Source organism: Equus caballus, chromosome 10 (genome assembly GCF_041296265.1).
Source record: "Equus caballus isolate H_3958 breed thoroughbred chromosome 10, TB-T2T, whole genome shotgun sequence".
Taxonomy (NCBI): Eukaryota; Metazoa; Chordata; class Mammalia; order Perissodactyla; family Equidae; genus Equus; species Equus caballus.
In genome coordinates, this window is record NC_091693.1 from 40,756,512 (window position 1) to 40,780,352 (window position 23,841).

Genomic DNA, 23,841 nt, shown 5'->3' on the forward strand with positions numbered 1-23,841 from the left:
CCAACAGCAAACATTCTAGAACTTAACCCAAGAGATTCTATTTTAAAACTGTTATAAGGGCATTTGGTAACATGCCTATATACACAATATCTATTTTGAAAGCAACAGTGTGGCTCTATACAAAAAATAATCAGATAGAATTAGAGATGGAAAAATAATCCACATACAATAATAGGAAAAAGTTTAAAATATTTTGAAATAAATTTAATAAGAAATGTACAAAGCCTACAGAAAGAGAACCATAAAATTTTATTGAAGGAGCTGAACAAATGGAAAAACATACCCAGTTACTGCAAGGGAAGACTGAATTTTACAAATTTGTCAATTCTGCTTATATTGTTATATACATTTAATGAAATTCCAATTAAAATCTCAACGGTCTTAGAAAGTAGAATTATCTTATATTTTATACGGAAGAATAAATGTCTAAGAGAAGCTAAGAAATATATGAACATGAAAAATAATGACGAGGTCCTTGCCAGATATTAAAATGTTATAAATTTAGCTTAATCAAAGTTGTTAGCTATTAACGTGGGGATAAACTAATCGATTAATAGACCAAAACAAAAATTACAGAATGCATGGGAACTCAATATAGGATAAAGGTGGTATTTCACTTCAAAGGGGGAGAGAATGGTTTAGTAAATGAGCATATTTTATATTTTCATATTAGTAAATAGTAATTAGCTATTCATCTGAAAAAAGTTAAAGTTGGACCACTACCTCATATGATATATAGAAGCATTGCGTCCATCTTAAAGTTAAAAAATAAAATAATAAAATTTTTAAAAGATAGAATTTAGGAGACCGTATGTTTAACCTATATGTTGGGGACACCTTTTAAAGCAAGTTAGCAACCCAGAAATTATTAAGAAAATACATGATTGACCCTTTGCAAATATTAAAGTCTTTCTTAGGGCAAAAAATACCTGTGTTAGTTAGGATGCATTCAGCTTCAGGTACCAAGGAGTGCAACTCATACAGGCTTAAACAATAAGGGAATTAATGGGCTCACATGCCTGGAAGGCCAGGGGCAGGGTGGTCTTCAACAATGGCTTAACCAAGTGTCTTTATCCAAAGCACTTCTCTGTGTTTCTCTCATCTTTGCCCAGTTTTTTGAATTGGCTTCCTCCTGAGGCTGGCATCAGGATGGCTGCAGCAGCTGTTCTGGAAATGGCATTTACACTTGACAATGGCCAGGAGAAAAAAAAAGCTGATTTCTCTCAGTGACTTATTCTTAGGAGTGAGGAGAAAACCTTTCCACAACTTTCTTCTCCCATCTCATTGACCCCAACTGGCTGCATCTCTGAGTCTCTGCGGCTAAGGAAACTAATGGATGCGCTCAGGCCTAGGTGTGTAGGCACAGAAGGATTGTCACAAAATTTGGTTTTCTCAGTGTGGGGGATTTTGTGTAATTTTTACTTTCTTTAATATCAGATTGAACTTTTAGAAGCAAACATTTGTTATTACTATAATGAGAAAAAAATGATAAAGGTTTTTTTTGTGGAAAAAAGTTATTTCATAATAACATGGCTGGAGAGAGTATGAATTTATATATATTTTCTCTTTATCATTTCATTTCTGTCTTTGTCCTGGAAGGGAGTCTCTTTATTTTTTTTTAATGTGATCTTCCTTTAAAAATGGTCCCCAAAATATTATGCATGTATGAGAAAAAATTTTCCTCCAACAATTTGCAATAAGTTTAATTATGTTTGTTAAACATTAGCAGTTCAATTAGCATTTATTCCTCATCGAATTTCTCTACTTAGTTGGGACAATGGTGTGGTTGACAGACAGGCCTGAATTATATTTCACCCTCAATGATTACACTTGTTTTATGCCCTTGAAACAATGATAAGTTATGCTACTCACATCTGAGAAGAGGAAACACGCCAGTTCCTTTGATCTCATCAAAAGTCCAAGAGTGACTATGAACATATTCCTGCAGAAGTCTGAGCATCTTAGCAGTGGGTGCGGGGCAGAAGTGTAGGGTGTCCCCACACTCGCAGAATTTGGTCATCTCATCTCACCAGTTGTTCTTACTGGGACTCTCATACCCCAGGAAATGCCACCGGTGCTACCACACATGATGGGCTATTTTTAGCCCTGAGCCCGCCTGGGGAAACTGGAGAACTAACACTCACTACGACGACGAGGAAGTTGAAGAGAGCAAAGGCTTACGAGAGAAAGATGAGATGCCTTTTCTTTTTTTCCTCCTGTGATTTTGTTTGGCAGCCAGTCATCCAGTTAGCAAGGTCTAGGAGATAACAGAGAGAAAGTGCTGAGTAGTGAGAGAAGGCTGGGAGAAGGGAAGATAGCTGGCAGTGGGAAGGAGCATGGAACATTTTACTTGGAGAAGAGGAAAAGCTATGGAATTGAGTTACTTAAACATAGAGGGAAGGTTAAGGGCAGACAGGCTGTTTCTGGAGAAGTCAGTAAAGACCTGAAGTGAAAATCTTTAGAAGTTTTGAAAGAGTGACTAAAAAAATTATATATGACTTATGATAGCTTTCCAGCCATGTGAATTTAGGCAAACTACTTAAACTCCTCTGAACCTCAGGTTTTTAATTTATAAAATGTGAGTATTTAAAACCTACCTCACAGGGTTATGAGGCTTAAATGGGCCAAATGTATGTAAAACACTCAGCATGGTGCCTAGAACATAGGAAGCACCTATAAAGAGCGGCTATTATTACTATTTTGTTTTAATTTCCATGTTCTGAATAACATTGCTCTAGTGTTCATAAAGACGCAAAAAATAATAAACTATATGGCAAGGGGGACATTCTTGTTTCTCATACACACACACACACACACACACAGGAAAACAAATTACAGATGCGTTCTTGGTAGCATAATCGATCCATCAGGAGGCAATGCTCCGAAGAGTTATTACACTACGCTATTCGGACACGATCCGCCTTTGTTTTGTAGTTGTTCAGAAAAGAGGGAAGAACTTCTGAACTATGATGAACACGGGTTAAGTGTAGTATGAGTCTGAGGGCAAACCAAAGTAAATCCAAGTATCACCTCCATGCTGAGCAAAAGTAATAGATCCCGGGGCAAAATTAAAGAAAAGATTGAAATGCATCAATATTAACACAATCAAAGAACAAGAAAATGCCATGTACGGCACAGGGCCTCAAGTTCATATTTAGCAAAGATTATTAGTTAAACTTTAAATGAAGAAAATATAAAATTAATATTAGAAATATAAAGTAAAATAACTCACAGAAGATACTCCTGCACTGGCCAAGACTTTAGACTGTATGACTTCTCAGATCTTTCCAACTCTCAGGAGAAAGTAACATCACTCCTTTGCACTAAAAAAAGCAACCAATGTTTTCTCTTTTGATCTTACCTTTTCTTCAATTTAATTTTCTTCAGTTTTCCAGTGAAAAGCAATTGACACTAAAAGTCTTGGCATACATATTTCATAATCTGCATAACAAACAACCAGCTCTACTCTTCAAGATGACTTGTTATTTTGGTTTTTAGAGAATTTTATAAAATTTTATAATTTGCACTTAAAAATTGTCAGCAACTTTCATTTACACTTCTTATTTTTAATTCTACAAATGTTCCCAATGTATATACACAAAATCCTTCTCAATGCAATCTAGAAAGAAGTAAATGTGCAAAATTTTTTGTCTCCTTTTTCTTTTCCCTTTCCTTGCAAAAATATCCCCATTGAGTGTATCCAAAATCTAAGCCTAATAGAAATAAGCTATCATTCTTTTCCCAGGTGACTTGTTTGAAGGAAGACTCTAAGCAACTGGAAATTCTTTCTCCATAGGTTTCTGGAACTAGGAGATAGAATGATGGAAAAAAATGTAATCGCAGACAGAAGGAGTCTAAAGGTGGCTGCTGCACGACAAGCTTCCCAGGAAGTAGACTCTGAGACAGAGATGTGTGTGCAGAAAGTTTAGTGGGGACTGATCCTGGGGACGACACTGATGGGGGAAAGGAGGGGGGCAGGCTGCAACCAAGAAAATGGGCTGTAATGTAGTCACAACAAGACTTGAGCCAACTCCTCAGATTAGGTTAGCAGAAAGGGCTGGCCTTTATACTGGATATGAGATGCCTAAGGGAAGGGGCTGAAACCCAGGCAAGGAGGCTTTACAGCTGAGAGCAATTCCCAGGGAAAACTGAAAGCTGGTTCCTGTCAGCAGGCAAAATTCCTAGCTCCTGGGAGAATAAGACCTTTAGTCGTAGAGGGAGAATCTAGGCAGCGCAGCACAGGACCCAAAAGTCATGGAGAACAGACGTCACCCTTGGGTCAGGTGCTCCCTATGAATGTGAGGGGGACTGACAGTTGAGATAACATTTGTTTGGCCCCCTCCCCCACATACACATTCCTATACCCCATACTTTTCTGCCATTCCATCTGCCATTATCTTGGCAGAAAGATGAAACAGCAGGATATGGAGAACAAAGGGATCAATTCTTCACTTTTGAGTTTCAAAAACTTTGGCCTTGGCAAAGACAAAATATTTGGAAGAAAGCAGGAAGTGTAAGAAGAGAAGGTTTCTCAACCTCTCCCTGACTAGATAAAGATTCCCCGGGGCTTTGGTGAGGAGAAAAGCAGAAGGGAAAGTGAAAACACCGCGGAAGACTGTGGATTCCCGGGGAGAACTTGGGGAGCTGAGAGCACAGGAGAGAAGAAGACAAGACATTGTCCATGCCCTCAGGGAGTTCACAGATTCATTCAACAAATAAATGCAATAAAGCAAACTGACTATTATGATAGAACATACAGGAAGGGGACCTAACCTGGCTTACAAGTCTAGGAGTGACCTGCTGAACAAGAGATATTTAATTGGGAACCTACAGCACAAATAGATATTGTCTAAATGGAGAGTAGAGAGAAAAACTGTTTCAGGGAAAAGGAAGACGTGGAAAAGTGTGGAGGAGGAGGATGTGGCATATTTTAGAAATCAAGAGAAGTCCAAGATGATTGCTGGAACGCAGAAAGAAGAGGAATGGTAGGAAAGGTGGGTAAATCCATTGAGAGCATAGTGTTGTAATCATAAGGGAAGGGATGATTACAGAACTCAGGAGGAACCCTGGGAATCTAGGAAATCAGACGGATTGGAGAGATCTTTAGGAGGCAGCATTGATGAGACTTTGTGATCAATTGCTGTGGGAATGAGAAAGCGCTTGTGGCAAGAGTGAAAGATCTAGTAGGATTGTGGGGAAGTATCAAGGACCCAGTTTAGTATGATGACCAAGAACTTTATAGTAGCACAAATTATCTGGGAATATAACATATCTAATATCCATGTATTCATACATGCCTAAGAATCAGCTTATTTCAGAAGACCTCTCTGCCTTGGTCTTCCATTCCTATGGAGTTATTTTATGTTTCTTCATAGACCTAGAGAGAAAAAACTACCTCTATGAGTTTGCTTAGGGACCCAGCCTCCTGCAGCCACTTCCTAGAGGAAGGGATTTGCTGGAGGGAGATGGAAATAGGACAGAGGGAAGGGAAAGTTTTGGGTCCTAAGGAAACTTTCTGGCCTTCCAGGTTCCCCCCTTTTCTCCTCTACTCTTCTTACTGAGTAAGTCATGAAGGGAAGCAGAGGCCTGTAGCAGTCGGAGCTTGGCAGGAGTTGACCTCTCTCTTCAATTCTCCACTGGAAATACTTGAAGTCTTAGATCACCGAGATATGCAGAATTCTATTAGAAGAATAAAATATTGCAGTTAGCTTGCTCAGTCATTTGCGAGGTGTACGACTTCAGGTAAGTTCTCTCTCTAGCCTTGTATGTATAATTAAACTAACATGTGATTGATGAGTAGAGATGAATTTATTAAGAAGCCTATGAAGCTTACTTCAAGGCCCCTCATCTGCCCAGGTCCCTTTCCAACACCCTGTGAGTGGCCACGGGAATTTTGCATTGTTTTCTTAAAGATCTACCCACCCCCAAATTGTATAAACTTGAAGCCCCACCAAACCTAGCTCTGCCTGTACTGATAGGGTTTTGAGAGAAAGAAAGAAATAGTGCGTGTAAGGCACTTAAACACTGGCAGCTATTGCTGTCACTATTATCATTATTAATACTACCAAATTATTTATCTATAGAAAAGATAGTAAAAAGCTTAATCAAAATTTAAAAATCAAACTTCAAAAGCTGTTCAAACAAATGAAAATAGACATTTTTCCAGTTTTTATAAGGTTTTGTTTTGTAACAGTAACAATATTTTTCAAATATCTTCAAATTCATTTTTTAATTATAAAAAATAGTGTGCTTGTTATAAAAAGCCAAACAATATGGTTAAAAATAAAATTCTTGAGTTAAAAATAAGAATCTTTCTTTTTCTCCGTTCCCTCACCATTGCCCCTCCATCCCCAAAAACACTCTCCTCCCAGGGTAACTATGAATTACTAGTTTGGTGTATATTTTTCCAAATCTTAAAATGTACTTTACATTTAAAAGTAAAGATTTCAATTTTGCAAATAATAGAAGAGAAATTTTTTGTTTTTCTGGAGTCTTCCTTTAGTTGAAAATTGGCACAGAATAGCAACACCAAACAGATAACTAAATGGACCACACACACATTCTAGCAGTTTCCACAATCACAAAGCCCAGAATTTGAGGACTGTCTTCTTAAGGATTTTGCCAATTCATGAGAGAGAACATTTCGGTAAGTGTTTTCAGAGAGCGTTTGTTGAATGTCAACTCGTGCATCACCTCATTGTCAACCCTCGCTGGAGACCAGGGCTTTGGGTTCTACGCAGGTCAGGGAGTGAGAGGCAATGGAAAGCAGCCTCAGATGAGGGGAGGGAGCCGGTACCAGCCTCACGTCTCCCTTACCTTTCTTATAAATGTTATATACATAGCTCCCGTATTGAGGAAGAAGTAGAAACTAGTTGCCTTTGTGTGCGTATTTTTTTAATTCAGGAGTATGCCAAGCAGAGAGGGAGGCTGCCATATTAACTGTTGGAAAATTGCTTAGAATATGTGTACACGTATTATGCAAAATGTGTATTATGGGCAAATTCTTGGTAAATGTTTGCTACCATTATAAATACTGCCTTAGAATTATTTCCAGTGCTTGATGTAACATTCTCTCTGCGAAATATACATCCACCCAAGAAAGAGTTAAATAGATTACACCTTTTAAAACCTCACAATCAAAAAGGCAGATGGGCAAAGTCTCCAAATATTATTTCTTGAAGACCTTTGTGTCATATTCTTCCAAAAAATTATCTTTGAGAGAAAACGTAGATGATTGTTCTAAGGACTTTTCATAAAAACTTTTTTAAATGAACACTTTTTATGAACCTTCTAATTTAATTTATTAAGTGAAATTTAAAATTAGAGAACAGCTATACTTCATAGTAAAATCATTAACATAGGATTTACACAGAATTTTGCATATATCTATGTATTCATAAAATGTAATATTTTTTAGCTTAATATTAATAAATGTGAATACATTAAGCTACAATTACATATTATTTTCTCTAATTTATGAATTTGATTTGTTTTATTGTTTTACTATTACCTACATATATAAACCAGTTTAATTTAAATATTAAATTGTAAGGGAAATATACATTTGGTTAGTTAACAAAGAACCTAAATTTAAAAATGTATAGTATAGAGAAAAACCTGTAATATTGCATAATATGTTTTTAGAAAAGAGTTACGACAACTTTAAATATGCAAGGGAAGCTTTCAGTTGATAATTAAAATTCCAGACCATCTTAAGATACAGATTCCCACGGTAAAATCGTGGTTGGCCTGTTTTCCCTTTGTACACATTGGAGCTCAAAGTCTATTTTCTCTTGTGCAGTTATACACTTAGTAGGTCACACATGCACAACCTTTTCCACAGTTACTTCTTTTTCTGCTAGTTTGGTTTGCACCCACCACCATGGTTGAAGTCCAACCACCTCTAGGGTTTGACTGCAAGCAGTGAAAACAAACTCTGCCCAGTTAAATATAAAAAAAGTTTGTTGGAAGGACACGGGTTAGCTCACAGAATCGAAGGGAAAGCTGCTGAGGAGCCCTGGGAAGGAGGATCCCAGAGCAGTTCCGGGGATCTCGGTAGGAGGAATCGGGGGACAGCGTCCTCAGAAAGCTCGTTGGAATGGATCTGCACCCACTGTTTTCTGTCTCAGCATCACTCTGCTCAGGATTCAGATTCCCAGGCAGAGAGTTCACAGGTCACACCTTGACTAGGGCGGTCTGGGTATCTTCACCGAAAGTATCATGAAGAAGGCAGGCAGCTGGGAAGACATAGATTCCCAAAGGAAAGTCAAGGTGTGGGTACCAAAAAGAGAAAACGATTCTGAGAAGCAAAGGCAGTACAGGTTCTTAGATTCTAAAATGTAGCATACCATAACAACTATAACATTTATTTGCATTTGCTATATATGGCTTTGATCATTAATAGTTGAAACATTCATATGGGAGGATATTGTAACCAGAAAGGCTTTCATTAAGAATAACGAATAAGAAAAACAAGGTCATTTCTTATTTATCCTATTTCTCTTCTCCATCCACTCCTAAGCTTTCAAAGGAACATGCAAACCTTATATGGAAAATTTCTTTGTACTTGAATAAGTATAGACTACAAGCCAGGAGACCTAGATTGCATTTCCAGTTTCTCTAAGATGCTAGGAGATCCTGATGAATTGAATCTTTTTAGGGTTCCATTTCTTCATTTGTAAAGTGAAGGTCTTAGAGTACAATAAATTCCAGCTACCGCTTTCCTTCTACGGTTAGATGACAGAAGGCAGAGCTCTCTGCTATTGGTTTCTGCCTGGGTCAGACCCTTTCCCAGGGTCAGGCCACTCGACAGAAGAGCCATGGGCCTTGCTTATATTTCCTGGAGGTTGACTAGCGGTGGGAGAATATCCAGCCCTTGCTGAGGAGTTGGGATGAGTTCATTCATTCATCCACTAATTCAGTCAATCAATCATTCGCCAAGCCTACAACATGCCAAGAAATAGGGGATGACGGTGAGAGCCACTGCTCTCAGGAAGTTCACAGATTTTAGTTCATAGTAATTCCTAAGTAAGAAACATGATCTTGTGAATTTGAAGAAACCTGAAGAAAAAAGAGAAAGAGTCATAGTGATTGGGTATTCATCAGGGCTTATGGGAGCAAGGAAGCACTCTCTCCCATAGGAGAGGCTCAGAGGACCAGGGATGGTTCTGAGGGAACTTAAAAAATAAAAAGGAGTTTGGTTCACTCATTCAACAGTTTTGGAGCACCTTTGTGAAGGCACTGTGTTAAGCAATGGAAATTGGCCAGGAAAATGAAAGATAGGCTAGAAGATGGGCGTGAAGGAGGAAGGAGGAGAGGAAAGAAAAGACGTTTTAGGCAGAAATGTCAAGAAACAGCACATCTGCAGTTATCACTACATAAAAACAGAATAATGCTAACACTTAGTGCCTGTTCTTTGCTAGGCACAAATTTAATTGCTTTCCATGTACCAATTTATTTTTGAGACTGGAATTGTTATTATTCCTTTTACAGCTGAGAAAACTGTAGAGAGTTTAAGCAGCCACCCAGGGTAACGTAGCAAGAATACAGAAGGTTTGGGATTTGAACCCAGACAAGTGAAAGTTTCCAGGGTCTGGGTGTTTAAACACCGTGCTGTACCACCTCTCTGCACATATGGAAGAGCTGAACAACCAGCCAGTGTAAATTTAGTAGGGCTGGTCTATTTTAGACCAATTCAAAGTACAGAGCCAGTTTAAAAGAATAAATTAGTACCCACAGCTATAAATATTCTTCTTAAAATTACACTATCATTTCCTTTATATAGCTTCTTCTTTTATCCTAGGTCTAAATGTCCCCCAAATTCAGCCTTTATGACAGAACCTATGGCCAGAAATTAATATTTGGCTAGAAGGGGGAAAAATCTGATCTATTTGGGTTTTCTTGAGTTAGAAAAAGAAAATTTCTTTTGAAAATTAAAAAGTGTGGTTATTTTGTTTGTATGAAGAATAGTAATTTGGGTTCATAATAATTCCTAAGTGAGAAACAAGATCTTATGAATTTGAAGAAAACCTGAAGGATAATAAATTAATGTACTATTGTAAGATAATCCAGTCACATTTTTTCTTTCAGATTTAAGTTGTAACATTATCATTGAGTTATAAACTTTTTTATTCAATTACAGGGTCTTTTGTTTTCTTAGTACCACCAGTTTTTATAACTACGAATTTATATAAATACATTATCTGGAGACACACAGTCATGCAACCAATTTTTTGGGTTTTGTTGGTTTTTAATTGGTAACTAAAAGAATTTAGGGACTAAAACCATTAAAAATTAAACAGCATGACATACCCAATCTCATAATAGAGTTACATGGCACAAACAAGTTTGAGTGCTCATAAAAGAGACAACTTTTTGGTCACTATAGAATTATTTTCCATTAAATAATGAGAATCTTAAGTCTAAAGCCTGAATTTTTCTCTCAGGATTCTTTCTAGACCCTGAAACCCACAGACATGTTTCCTTCCTCTGAACTTCCATGACATCCACTGCCTCTTCAGTATGTCTTTGGCCTTGTCATACCCTGCCTGAATGACACGTGACTGTTGTTTATGTTTATGGTGTTATTACCTGGCGGGAGTGTACGACTGGCCAAGATGGGGCCAGTGATTCGAATTCCTCTGTGCCCTCTAGGGCAACCTAGCACATGGTAGGCCCTGAGCGAATATGTGTTAATGAGATATTTGAGCAACAAGATACCACACTGGGTAACTTAGGCTAAAATATTTCATTTGAGAACATTATTTAAACAGTCTGGCAGTTTATGTTGAATCAAATGGGTGACTTCAAAGTGCCAGTTCACATTAACTGTCTACTCCACACACAAATATATCTGATTAAATGCACTAAGGAAGTCAGATTTAAATCAAACAGTTGTTTTAACTGTAAAAACAATGTTGACACATGTGGGCCATGTCATCTATTTCCTTTATGTATTTTTTTCTCAGCATCCAGTACACTCCCGGGAAAAGCCCGTTAAATGCTGTGTGATTTTGAATGTATAGCCATATGACTACAGCTTTGCAAAACTTGTTTAATCATGGTTTCCACAAATGTATTCTGATAGACTTCTACACCTCCTTTTAATACTCTGTTTCTCTCTCTTTTTTTGGTGAGGAAGATTGTCCCTGAGCTAACATCTGTAGCAATCTTCCTCTATTTTGTATGTGGGACCTTCCACAGCATGGCTTGATGAGCGGTGTGTAGCTCTGTGCCCGGGATTTGAATCCATGACCCTGGGCCACTGAAGCAGAGCATGTGAACTTAACCACCATACCACTGGCCCGGCTCCAACACTCTACTTTTAATAAATAATTTGAAGCAGAAAAAAATCAATAGTCCTCAACTAATGTTAGAAAGTAAAAAGAAAAAATCTCTTTTCTGATAAGTAAGTCTCATTTCTAATATGTCACTAAATTCCAATTCTTCTCTTTCTTTTTGGACTTTCTACTGGTTTTTGGAGTGTTGTATGAATGTGGCTGATGGATCTAGAAGTTAAGTTTTGCCATTAATACAACGTTTAATAATGTCAAAGTTTGTCTGGCATCTGGAATTAAAGTAAAACCTCCAAATAGTATTTTCATACCTATTTCATACCATTTCCATACAAATAGTTTTCCAAACTCACTTTTCACAAGTGACAAACACACTGGCCTTGATACAGAGTGCTCGCCCTCTGGGACTTTGCCAACCTATGAATATGTATGGCAGACAGGAACTTTGAGGCATTGGATCTGGTAAACAGATTTCAAATGCTTAGTTTATATCACAATTCCCTTGGAAGTTTTGTAACATTATGATAAAACAGAAACTCATACATGGCAAGACAATTGTCTTTTTATGAAAGGCAGCTCTCTGTCTAGCTCCAATGATTCCATTTGCATCGAATAAAAAGTCCACAGCGAACACAGAGCATGTTGTGCGGTGTTTTAACAAGAGCCTGACCTTGCAGACACCAGCCTCACAGCCAAGCAGCGCCAGCCTTGGGCAGGCAGTGATTGCACTGGGCCCTGTGGTCAGTCAGGGCTCGAGGCCTGGAGCCGGCTCTCCAGCCCATGTGGTTCTGTTGAGAGAAGGACAGTGATGAACATTTCAAAATCAAAGACATTTCTAAGAGTATGGCAGTTTGCTGAGCTTAAGCCACAAGTTACTACACAGCTGTAAATTAAGCCCCAGCTACACCAATCAAGGTTGTTCCATGGTAGTATTTTCCAAATTTATTGACAATGAAAGATGGTCAAAATTTTAGTGTTCTTGTATGCTTGGATGAAGGTACATGGTAAAGAAATGACCTCACATAGACCTTAAACTTACACAATGTTTTATATGTCAATTATATCTCAAGAAAAAAAATTAAAAATTTAAAAATTGGAAAAAGAAATGACCTCACGAATTGAATTCTGCAAGAAATGGTTAAAATTTGATTTATGGCTTTAAAAAAACTATACTCAGGCTCTAATAACAATAATAACAAATTAGAGAAATTAAATCATTTGAATTATGAGCAAAAAGAACAATATATAAAGTTAAAGTAAACATGCATTTTATAATTTTGTCAGAAAACATGTCATACAAAAAGACCCCAACATTTTAAATCAGTAAACTGATTTCTTTCTTAATTACCAAGTACTTATTTAATATTAGGAATAATATTCTTGATTCGTACTTTAAATATATTTCAAAACTTTGTTTTTATGATATGGAATTTGAAAAATAAAAGCCATTTTACACAGCTCTATTGAAGAAAAGAGAAGACTTGAACACTATTTTTCAATAGTCGGGAATCTCAAATCATGCTGATCTGCATCTTCATCTGGGACCTTGTTTTAGAACTCCAGGCCCAAACAGCCAACTGCTTCCCTGGGCTCCGCTTGGCTCTCTCTCGGGAATTTCAGATTCAGCACGCCCCCGCTGAACTCCGTGTGCTTTCACCCACACACGCTCGCTGGGTCTCCCAGGTAGCTTCTCAGGTAAATGGCCCCACCAGCTGCTCAAGCCAGAAACCTGGGCTGGTTCTGAACTCTTCCTCAGCCCTGAAGTCCACTCAGTCCCCAAGCCCCATCCCTTGTTCTTCCAAATAGCTCTTGCATCCATCCTCCCCCGCTGCTCCCTGGCCTCTGCTCACTTCTCCTGCCTTATCCACCACCTCTCCTCCCACCTGTCCTCAGGGCACAGTGAGCCTTGCCCAGACCCTTCAGTGTGCAGTTCTCTTCCGTTTCAGGCCCCTATCCATGCTGTTCCACCTGGAGCACCTTCACCACTGGTTTACCTAGCTACTGCCCACCCCTTCAGGTCTCAGTTAGATACTGCTGTTTTCAGGAAGCCTCTTCCGGCACGCCCATTCACTTCCATGTCCTCTAGGTCAACCTGCCACATGGTAGGCCCTAGGTAAATGTGCTCTGAGACATTTGTCAACTAGATAGCACAAAGCCTTGTTCAGGCTAGAAAACATCATTCTCCCTCTGTTCCTCCTCTGTGCTCCCCATATCTCCCCAATATTGTGCATTTGTTTTAAAGGTCTATTGACTTGTCTATGTTCCTACTGGATCATTAGCAAGGTCCTCTTTCTTACCTATCAAAGAACCTGGCACCTGTTAGGTACCATAAATATGAAGTAATTAACATATAGTCCATCAGAATCCCTGAACCTTTTTTACCCCACATTCTTGCAAAGACTTTATTTCCACAATTTGAAACTTTGAGGAAATTTTCCCACAAATTAATTATCCTAATCTCTTTTAGTTTTACGATTTAACCTTCTCGTATTTCTCTATCCTGACAAGATGATTCTTAATTTTAACTCACGGTTCCCTCTGTGAGCCCCACTCTATTGCACACCTTCAGTGAACCTGCTTTTAGATCTTCAGTATTCTACGTCATACATTTAACTAAGGACAACATCAGATAGCACCAGGTCCTGTGTCCTTCCTGGGGAACAGACCTCCAAGTTGCCTCCCCACCTAGGGAGCTTGTGCTCGCATCTGGTCCTCTGCTGCCGCTTGGCTCCCTCTCCACAGCTTCTCTGCCGAATCTGCGCCTCTGGACTCCCAGCTTCTTCTACCTGGCACCTTGTAATTGGCTTGACTTTGGCTTCTTGTCTGTGTTCTCGCCTCCAGGCCCTGAGCTGAGGTGTGCGTGCTGCTTGTCTGCTCCCGATCCCACCACGCTCAGGGCAGGCGCCCAGCTGCCACCGTCCTTACTGCAGTGAGCGCTTCACTTTTCAGAGTTGCTCCCATCAACTGTCCCATCTGATCCTCCTGGCAGCCGGGGAGGGAAAGGCGTCCGTCATTTTCAAGTCCTCTCTTTGTGATAAGGTTGCAAATTTAGTATCTTTGTCTCTCATAAATGACTTACTCTTTCTCACCTACTGGGTAGAGAGTGTATTTTAAATTTATGGATTTACTATAACTGAGTTTTTGGTGGTTTAATCAGTCTCTTTTGAACATGTCAATTTCTTTTGGGAAAATGCTAATTATTTAAGATTTTCTCTTCTTCCCCTTCCTCAACTCCAAGACACTGTCATGATGTCATGTGAGGGAGTTGGTGATGGGGAGAGCGGTGGTATGGACGGGCTTTGGATTTGGACGGTGACCTCAGTGGACCCTTTCCGGTCTCTACAGTTGAGTGCCTGGTCTGGTTCCTGGACTTGTGACTGCCAGTAGCTCACAGTCCCATTTGCCCTGTGGGTCACTGTGTGAGCACCCACCACTGGATCATTTGCTTCTTTCCCTCATTCCTGGATCTTGTCAGGCCACTGGGCCTTCTTGGATCTTTGCTTCCCCCACCGGGACACACAGACACTTCTGGAGCCCCTGCTCACTGCACACCAGCCAGGAGAGCAAGGAGACCAGACTCTTTGGTCTAGGTAACTTCGCTCCACCTAGTGCCATTGCTGAGCCACTCGGCCCGTGTCTCCGCCCTGGTGCCACAGAGGAAGCAAAGCAAAGGCCCTCTGCTTTCAGGGTCCTCCTACATAGTAAAAGGAGCACGCCTTCGGGCAGGGCTCCTGCCTGCAAGGGGATGGTCAGGAGTGGGTCTACCATCCTCTCTCTGTTTCTCTTTGCTGCAAATCTCCCCTGAGCCAAGAGAGAGAGCCTGACCCCTCCTTCTCCTTCTCTGTGATCTTCCCAAGGTACGAGGTCTTCCTTCGGATCTCATCCTGAATTCTGTCTATCCGGGCATTTGATAACTTCCATGGACAAAGTCCACATGGAGCTAAAAAAAATTTAGAAAATTGTGGAGTCTTTTGACAAAGCCTGGATTTCAGGATTATTTTCTTGCTGCAAACTCAAAACTTCTGCTTTAGATATTAAAAGCTGAATATCAAAACTCTCTTTATTTTTGTGTTCCAGCTATAATACAATCCTAATGCCTTGGGCAGAATGAGCAAAGGTCACATGCTAAGAAACGCAAAGGAGAAAAACTCATTAATATATAAAAATATTCCCATTACAGCATTGATTTGGAGAAAACATATTAACTATAGCAAAATTTCACTAATTTGGACCGAATGGTGAAGACAGTCTGAATTAGCAAAGTGTTTAAGTTATTGACTATTGCTAAAGAAAAGTAATATTAAAGTATATAGAAATAAAATAAAATACTTATAGATTAAAAAATACTTAAAATATTAAAGATAAGAAAGGGACAACTGTTATTGAACATTTGGAAGGGCTGGGCTCTAGATATTTTGTGTGTGTGTATATACATTACTCATACATGTAGATACACATACGTGTTACACATCCATGTAGATACGTATGTTACATATATGAACCAATTTATCTTAACAATTGATTTTACAGAGGAGAAAGCAACACAGAAAGATTGACTTTCCCAATGTCAAATAGCTGGTAAGTTGTTTTGCTACATTTGCCGGGCTTTGGAATCCCAATGGATGACTTTCATAAATCGATCTTTAAAAAATAAATTCTATGAAGAGAACTTTAACCAATAAATGAAAAAAATTCAAGTAATATATTTTCTATAGAAATGACAATTCTTGAAAATGTTTTATTCCAGTATTGGAGTTAAAAATTTCCATTTTTTATTTTCTTAAACACTTCATAAATTTTACAATAAAAATTTTAGCTTCTGGTTTACCTGGCTATTCAGAAAATCCGTCTTAGAAAGATTCGCCTTAATACATTTTTACTGTATGATTTCCAGAGAAATAAATGTAATCTTTTCTTATGATATTTGCCATTTTATCCACTTTCTCTGGGTATTTTGTAATTACAAGATGTCAAAATATTTGGTCAATTCACTAAAAATTAAAAAAAAGCAGTCAAAGGTCACAGACACGTAGCATCACTTAACCAAATAGCCACTTGAACTGACTGAATTGGCACTATGTAGAAAAATTCAAATTTTCAGACTCAAGATTTAATAGTAAGATACATAGAAACAAAATATGTGTGTAAATTACTTGCTTTAAAGAAAAGGCTTAATGTTCAATAGAGGCAGATGAGCCTATATTCTTAGACTAAAAATGACTTTTGAAAATTGGAACTATAAAAAAATCAAAATTTTATAATAGCAAGTTATAACAAAAATAATTCTGAAATAGACAAAAAGGCAGGAAAAGAATGATTTAAAAATATTTTATTAAATTTGGTGCCCAGATCTTGGTTTCTAATATCATTCTCCAGTATAAGAAACCCAGAGATCCCTGGAGAAATGGCCGATTCTAGGATGGGGGCAGGGAATACACATGATGAGCTGGGGTAGCTTATATGCCAGAAAGTAAGGAAATGCTTAAAAACACGCACATACACTCACAACGATAAGTGTGTGACAAAGGGACACAGTAGCCAACTGAAAGGGCTCCTAATGGCCAAAGCTGGGACAATTTGAGCAACAAAATAAAATAGTGCTGTATAGGATTATATCCAAAGTGTAAAATAAATATCCATGAATCATACTGATAGAAGTAAATGATTGATTGAATGAATGAATGAATGAATAAATAAATAAATAAATAGAGGTGAAGAGACAGATCTCCCATGCAGAATTCAAAATAATTTCTGTAAATACTCCACCTGAAGGAGATGGAGCATAATTCTCCACTCTGTACAGAGTTTCAGACAGAGCTTTCCTTCCAAAGGGGACTGTATGGAAAGGAAGGAAACAGTAACTTCGTACTGGAGAAGCCTGACGAACACCGCCTCAGCCAGGGGGATCAGGGTTAACATCCACAGTGAGAAATCATGTGTGTACTCTGTACTTTTGATGTGATGGGAGGAAAACGGCACTTTACCTCTGTGATCTTCCTCCCCAAAGCCCTTAACCCGAGTTCAGTCATGAGAAAGATGTCAGACACGTCCCAATCGGGACACATTCTACAAAATAACTCACCAGTGCTCCTCAAAACTGTAAAGGTCATTAAAAACAAGGAAGGTCTGAGACACTGTCACAGCCAAGAGAAGCCTAAGGAGACCTGACAACTAAATGCGCCATGGGATCCTGGATGGGATCCTGGAACAGGAGAAGGACACTAGGTAAGAACTAAGGACATCTAAATAAAGTACGGACATTACTTAATAATAGTGCATCAATGTTTGTTTATTAATTGTAACAGATGCACCATGCCAATTTCAGATGCTAATAATACGGGAAACTGGGGGTGAACCCTCTGTGCTATCTTCACACTTTTCTGCAAATCAAACTATTCTAAAATAAAAAGCATTCTAAAAAAGCTACATGTGGATATCACATTGGACAGCACAGTCTATATCCAACTACTAATATTCAGGAAGCACGTAGGACTGAAAAACATGTTAAACTCTACCACAGGATACACTCAGCGAAACCCGGGCTGTAGAAAAGACCACAGGACAAATGACCCAGTTTCTTCCGCAGATAAATTTCAAGGGGAAAAAAGAGAGAGCTGAAGATTAAAATAGAATTTAGAGACATTTCAACCAATTGTGATGTGTGGAACTTATTTGAATACTGATTGAAACAAGCTGCAAAAAATTATAATATTATAAAACAGTTGAAAATGTGAACACACACTGAATATTTGATGATATTAAGGAATTACTGTTAATTTTATTTTGGGTGTGCTAATGCCATTGTGGTTATTTTTTCAACATCTTTATCTTTTAGAGATACATATTGAAATATTTAAGGATAAAATTATGTGATCTCTGATGTTTGCTCCAAAATAATATGGAATAAGGGAGAGTTGGGGGGGCACACGGAAGCTGAGTTAGATGTATGGGGACTCTTTATACTGTCTCATATGCCTGAGTACATGTTTAAAATTTTCCATAATAAAATGTTAAATGAAATAAAAACTACAAAGTGAAAATAACTGCCTAATAAGCTTTACTGTATAGTACTCTATTTCTAAATAGTAAAGTGTTTTCCACCTACACATCACCAATTCTCAAAATAGCAGCTTGAAGATAGAAAGTGACATTTAAGCTGTGTCTACAGAAGCCAAAAACCTACTGGTTGATTTGATTAATTCAGACAAAGAGCTAGTCAGTTTAGAAGAGGAAAAAAAATCAAACTGCTCAGTTTGCTGAGTTTCCTGAATAGTATCTTGTATAGCGCTCTGCACATAATAAGAGAGTAGTATTTGCTGGTCAAGAAATCAGTGAATTTAGCATTTGCTCTGGCACCTTAATGAAGACATGATCTGGCAGTCAACAACAAACATAAGAGAACGCGGAGAGAAAGGTAGAAGGCTAGCTCTGGGCAAGAGTGTGCAGAAGGCAACATTTACCTCCCAAGTACTCCTGTGCGACGAACGTCACTGTAAACACACGAAGAGGATGACGAGAGCCAGATCACAAGACTAGCATTAGACTAAGTTTTGATCAAATTCTACCAAGGGTTATAACAACAGATACTTGTGCTGAATTGATGCTTCAACAATTTACATATTGCATATATTTTTAGGCCTAATGTAAGGACCCAAATGTAGAGAACCCTTTAAAATCTACAAAGCACGATCATATTGCAATATATCATGTTACCTCATTTGGTGAATCAGACAAAAATAGGTAACACTATCTCTGTTTTTCAGGCGGAGAACAGGCTCCAGGAGGGCTGCCAGCGTTGTCAGTGCCAGAAGCAAAGGAACCGGGGCTGGAACCCAGGTGTGCTGGCTCCCAGGCCCGCGCCTTCGTTACACTCAGCTGTCTCTCAAGGGGAGACTCGTAACACGTTCTTGTTGCTTCTATTCAGATTGTGGTGGAAAGAAAGTTGGCGTGAATAAAGATTGCTAGTTTAGGAACACAAATAATCTTCCCTTTCATCAATTTCTAGTATTTAAATCATATCTGTAAACTGGTGCTTCTTTTTTTTTTTTAAAGATTGGCACCTGGGCTAACAAGTGTTGCCAATCTTCCTTTTTTTTTTCTGCTTTATCTCCCCAAAACCCCCCTGTACACAGTTGTATATCTTAGTTGCATGTCCTTCTAGTTGTGGGATGTGGGACGCCGCCTCAACATGGCCTGACGAGCGGCGCCATGTCTGCTCCCAGGATCCGAACCCTGGGCCACCGCAGCGGAGCGTGCGAACTTAACCACTCGGCCACGGAGCCGGCCCCTGGTGCTTCTTTTTAATGACTGTATTTATAAATAGTCAATATTCTGGGCAAAGTAATGCTCCATTAATATTACATTCTGTTTGTTCAGTGATGCACAGCTGAACCCCAGAAATTAAGCTCTGTGAGGATACTAAACTTTCTTCTCACGTTATTAAATTCTTTGATGTTGAAAAAGAATATGTATTAAAGTATATTAAAATATTTTATAATAACTTTATAATGTCAATTAATACAAAGCTCATTATTCTGGCCCATTATTTGGCCAAGGGTTTTATCCTTTCACGGCATCTTCCTCCGGAAGGACTGCAATTTGTCCTCCGTAGATTTAGTCCATTTATTTATCACGCCTTCACTGCTGTTTGAATCCATTTTCCACTCATAATAGCTTATGTGTGACTTTCTCACTGCCAGCCAATGATCATTTCCATTCAAACTATTTTAAACAATGTTTTAGAGTTAATCCATCCCTGGCCTTTGCACACATTCTACATCTTTTTCTAACTTTCCCCAATGACTCGCTTTTGCCTTTGTTTTTAATTAAAAGTTCCTCTTACGATTTCTTCCTGACTGGCCCCTTTGGAGCTAGACAGATGCTTGTTTTGCACAGCAGCACGTCCAGATGAGAACAAAAGTATAGACATGCGTTGCAACAAGGTTTAAGTGGATTTAATCAGAACGCAGTTCACCAGTTGAAATAGCTCCATGATTCAAGGCCCACATAAGAACTTCACATTGTATGTTCAGCAAAGTGAACAAACCAAGTCATCAAACACTGTACCAGTATACATGGAGGTACTTCCCACATCCTTTCCCCGATCCACTGCAAATAGTCTGATCACGCGAGAACACGCCCCGAGGGGACGCCAAAGTGTATTTTCCCACTTTCTCTCCTGCAGGATAATTAAGCCAGGAGGATCTGTGACGTCCCTTCACAAACACAAACTGAGGGAACTGAAGGAGCTGAACTAGGAAAGGCTGCTGGGTTGGAAAAAATGCCTGGTGGGCTGTGAAGAGCGGCAGTGTTTTTACCCGGGAGAGCCCCAGAAACTTGGGTGAAGGTCAAAGACGAGGACTTGGTGCTGAGGTTTGGGGAATTTGATCTTCCTGGAGCATTCACACCAGGGAGTTAAGGACACCATCTGCCTATGTCATCAGGTGACTCACATCCCTGCTTCACCTAGAGTATTAGTTTTTGTTTTGTTTTTTCTTTCTTGGTGAGAAAGATTGGCCCTGAGCTAACATCTGTGCCCATCTTCCTCTATTTTGTATGTGGGATGCCACCTTGGCATGGCTGGACAAACTGTGCGTAGGTCCACCCGGGATCCGAACCCGCGAACCCTGAGACACCAAAGCGACGGGTGAGAACTTAACCTCTGCAGACACCAGGTCGGCCCTCAGGAATATCAGTTTTTTATTGCTGCAGTAACAAACTGACACAAACTTAGTGGCTTAAAGCAACACGAATTTATTATCTTACAGTTTTGTAGGTCAAAAGCCCAGTAAGAATCTCATTGGACTAAAATCAGTGTGTCAGCAGGGCTTTCGGAGGGCGGCAGAGCAGGCGGAATCTCTCCCACAAGTTTCACCCACCCTTCTTCTGTCACCACAGCTGACCACAGCCAGCAAATGTCTTTGCCTTTAAGGATTCATGTGATGAGTTGGGGCCCACCTGGACACTCCAGGATAATTTCCCCATCTCAAGGTTTGCAACCTTAATCATATCTGTAAAGTGCCAGGTTCTGAGGCTTAGGACATGGATTCCTTTGGGGGCCATTATCCTGCCTACCACACCAAGTGAAGAGCAGAGTGATAACGGCTGGAGGTGCTTGTTCTTTCTGGCCTGCCCTCTCCAACTTATCCCTATGTCTTAACCTGCTGACTGAATCTGGGCCTACCACCACGCGCACCCCAACATATTCTAACCCTATACCCTTCTTATTGTTTAGTTTCAGCTCACCTGGCTGGAAAACCATACCGTTTATAATTTCCCCCATTATTCTTAACAATATCTAGGAGCGTGGAAAATTTATAAGAAATGGATTCCTTTTTGTGTTAACTGAAAAAAATATGTTAATTCATTCTTAATAAACATCTTACACCTACACATCAGCTACCTTCTGGGGGGGGAGGGGGCCAGAACTGTTTTCCAAAATTAAACATATTCATTACACTAGCACCATGAAACACGTCATAATATATTTAACAATTGTATAGCCAATTTGTATTCTTTGAATAAATAAAACTGTGAATAGATGGGTTTCTTCAGATGAGGTTCTCCAGGGAATTCCCGCCTCCCTTTTTGTCTGTGACTTGTGGCCTCAGGAGGACAGAAGATTATCTTATTGTGCTCTTAAATCCAAATAAGTAAATATTAATATTTTAATACTTTTTTAAAAATTTAATTTAATAATTTTAATAATTAACAATATTTTCATAATTTTAATATGCATATTAAAATTATGATATTTTATTTTTAAAGAACTGTGTTAATACAAGTCTTGAAGTGTAGGATATAAATTTTGCTACAATTTTATTGATGAATGGAATTGGATTTTTTTACATTATATAATCTGCAGGCAAAATCAAATTTACCTTGAAGATAAACTTAACCTTCAAGGCCTCTAATTTTGTAGTAGTATTATTTCATCATATTTTCTTTCTTTCATTTTTGTTTTTTTAGGAAGATTAGCCCTGAGCAAACATCTGCCACCAATCCTCCTACCTTTGCTGGGGAAGACTGGCCCTGAGCTAACATCCATGCCCATCCTCCTTCACTCTATGTGTGCGACGCCTGCCTCAGCATGGCTTGTCAAGCAGTGCCATGTCCGCACCCGGGATCCGAAGTGGTGAACCCTGGGCCGCCAAAGCGGAACGTGCGCTCTCAAGAGCTGCACCACCAGGTGGGCCCCTGATCATATTTTCTTAAAGAGGATCGCTAAAATTGCATATGTTTAGGACCTCATAAAACTTGGGTCCACCACTGACTGGAGGAGGTTTCTGTTTGAACTGCATAAGTGTTTAATAATCGTAATATTTTCTTAAAAATATATATATTTGGCCATATCATTTTGTTGTTTTCTACATTTTAAGTGTGATAGACTATTTTATTTGTCCACAATTTTTCATTTCTCTCCATCCCTGCCATGTTTCTTTGTAATGCAGCATCCTTTGTGGACCTACTGACTTTGAACTTGCTTTGCCAATGAATTGTGAGCAGATGATCAACGTGCCATGTCCCAGCAGAAAATTACAATGCCCTTGTGTGGTTTGGCTCCATCCCTCAACTTCTGCCCTCCACTATGACTGTTGCAGGTGGCTGCTGCTTCAACCTGAGTCCCAGAATAAGACACATAGAGCCCAGACAAACTCAACACAAGCCCTCATGTAATGAGAGCAAGAAATAAATGTCTGCAGTTGCACTGAGATTTGGTCATTACTTGTTACTGTAGCAAAAGCCAGAGTGATGATTATTCTGCCTACTTTTTATTTCACCATAAGCTGTCTATTCTCTCTCTCTCTCTCCATCTCTATCCACACTAGTATTTTCCTGGATTTACAGTATGTATATTACACTCTTTAGTTGCCTTTAACTAGCATACTTATTGACGGTTGCCAAGGACTGAGTCATTAAATGCATACCTTCTCTTCCCCGGAGACAATCCTTTGTAAGTGTTTTTTTTCTTTTTTAAAGTAAATTAGCAGGTGTACACAAGGAAGGAAGCTTGCATCACTGGGGACTTCAGAAAATGCAAAATCCATCTCTGTCTGTTTTCTTGATGTTATTTTATAAAATATGTGAGGTTTTTTCCTAATTATCTTTAATTATGCCCCTATAGAATTAGTGCAAATTTCCGCTGCTTGTTTATCTGAAAACCCATTATGAGAAGCGAGGCTGTGTCCCCTGATGGGCACTATTTACATTTTAAAGCATCTAAACACGAGTTTCTTCTGCGGATCCTCTCCAATGTGGCCAAATTAATGTCATTTCAATTTTTACATTTCCACTAAATTTCCCCAATCAGTGATAACAGAAGTTGTTTGTGTGTGAGCTTATTAAATTTATTATTTCCTTAAACATACAAAATTATAAAAAAATCTATCCCTTATCTAAAAGGTGCTGTAATTCTAAAATATCAGTCTCTCTTTTGACTCTCTGAAACGTATCGCTCTTGAGACACTGTAACATATATCTGTTGAAAACCTTTGTCAGAGGATGAGCTGTCTTTGAAAAGCAGCGAGATGTTCTCTTTATTTCACAG

The 23,841-nt window shown here is 38.9% G+C and overlaps 2 long non-coding RNA genes across 2 annotated transcripts in view; one reads left to right on the forward strand and one right to left on the reverse strand.

The window, feature by feature from the left end:
- Positions 1-233: 233 nt before the first annotated feature.
- The window catches only part of LOC138915782 (uncharacterized), a 32,817-nt gene continuing 9,209 nt past the window's right edge, over positions 234-23,841 (reverse strand). The window contains exons 2-5 of the long non-coding RNA XR_011422057.1: positions 11,965-12,082; positions 7,989-8,237; positions 5,559-5,679; positions 234-2,257 (exon numbers count right to left, since the gene is read on the reverse strand). This is a non-coding gene — a long non-coding RNA (uncharacterized lncRNA). The remainder of the gene's footprint in view (positions 2,258-5,558; positions 5,680-7,988; positions 8,238-11,964; positions 12,083-23,841) is intronic.
- LOC138915783 (uncharacterized) lies at positions 19,053-23,005 on the forward strand. Its single transcript, XR_011422058.1, has 5 exons — positions 19,053-19,130; positions 20,479-20,737; positions 20,893-20,940; positions 22,263-22,482; positions 22,745-23,005. It is a non-coding gene; the product is annotated as an uncharacterized lncRNA (long non-coding RNA).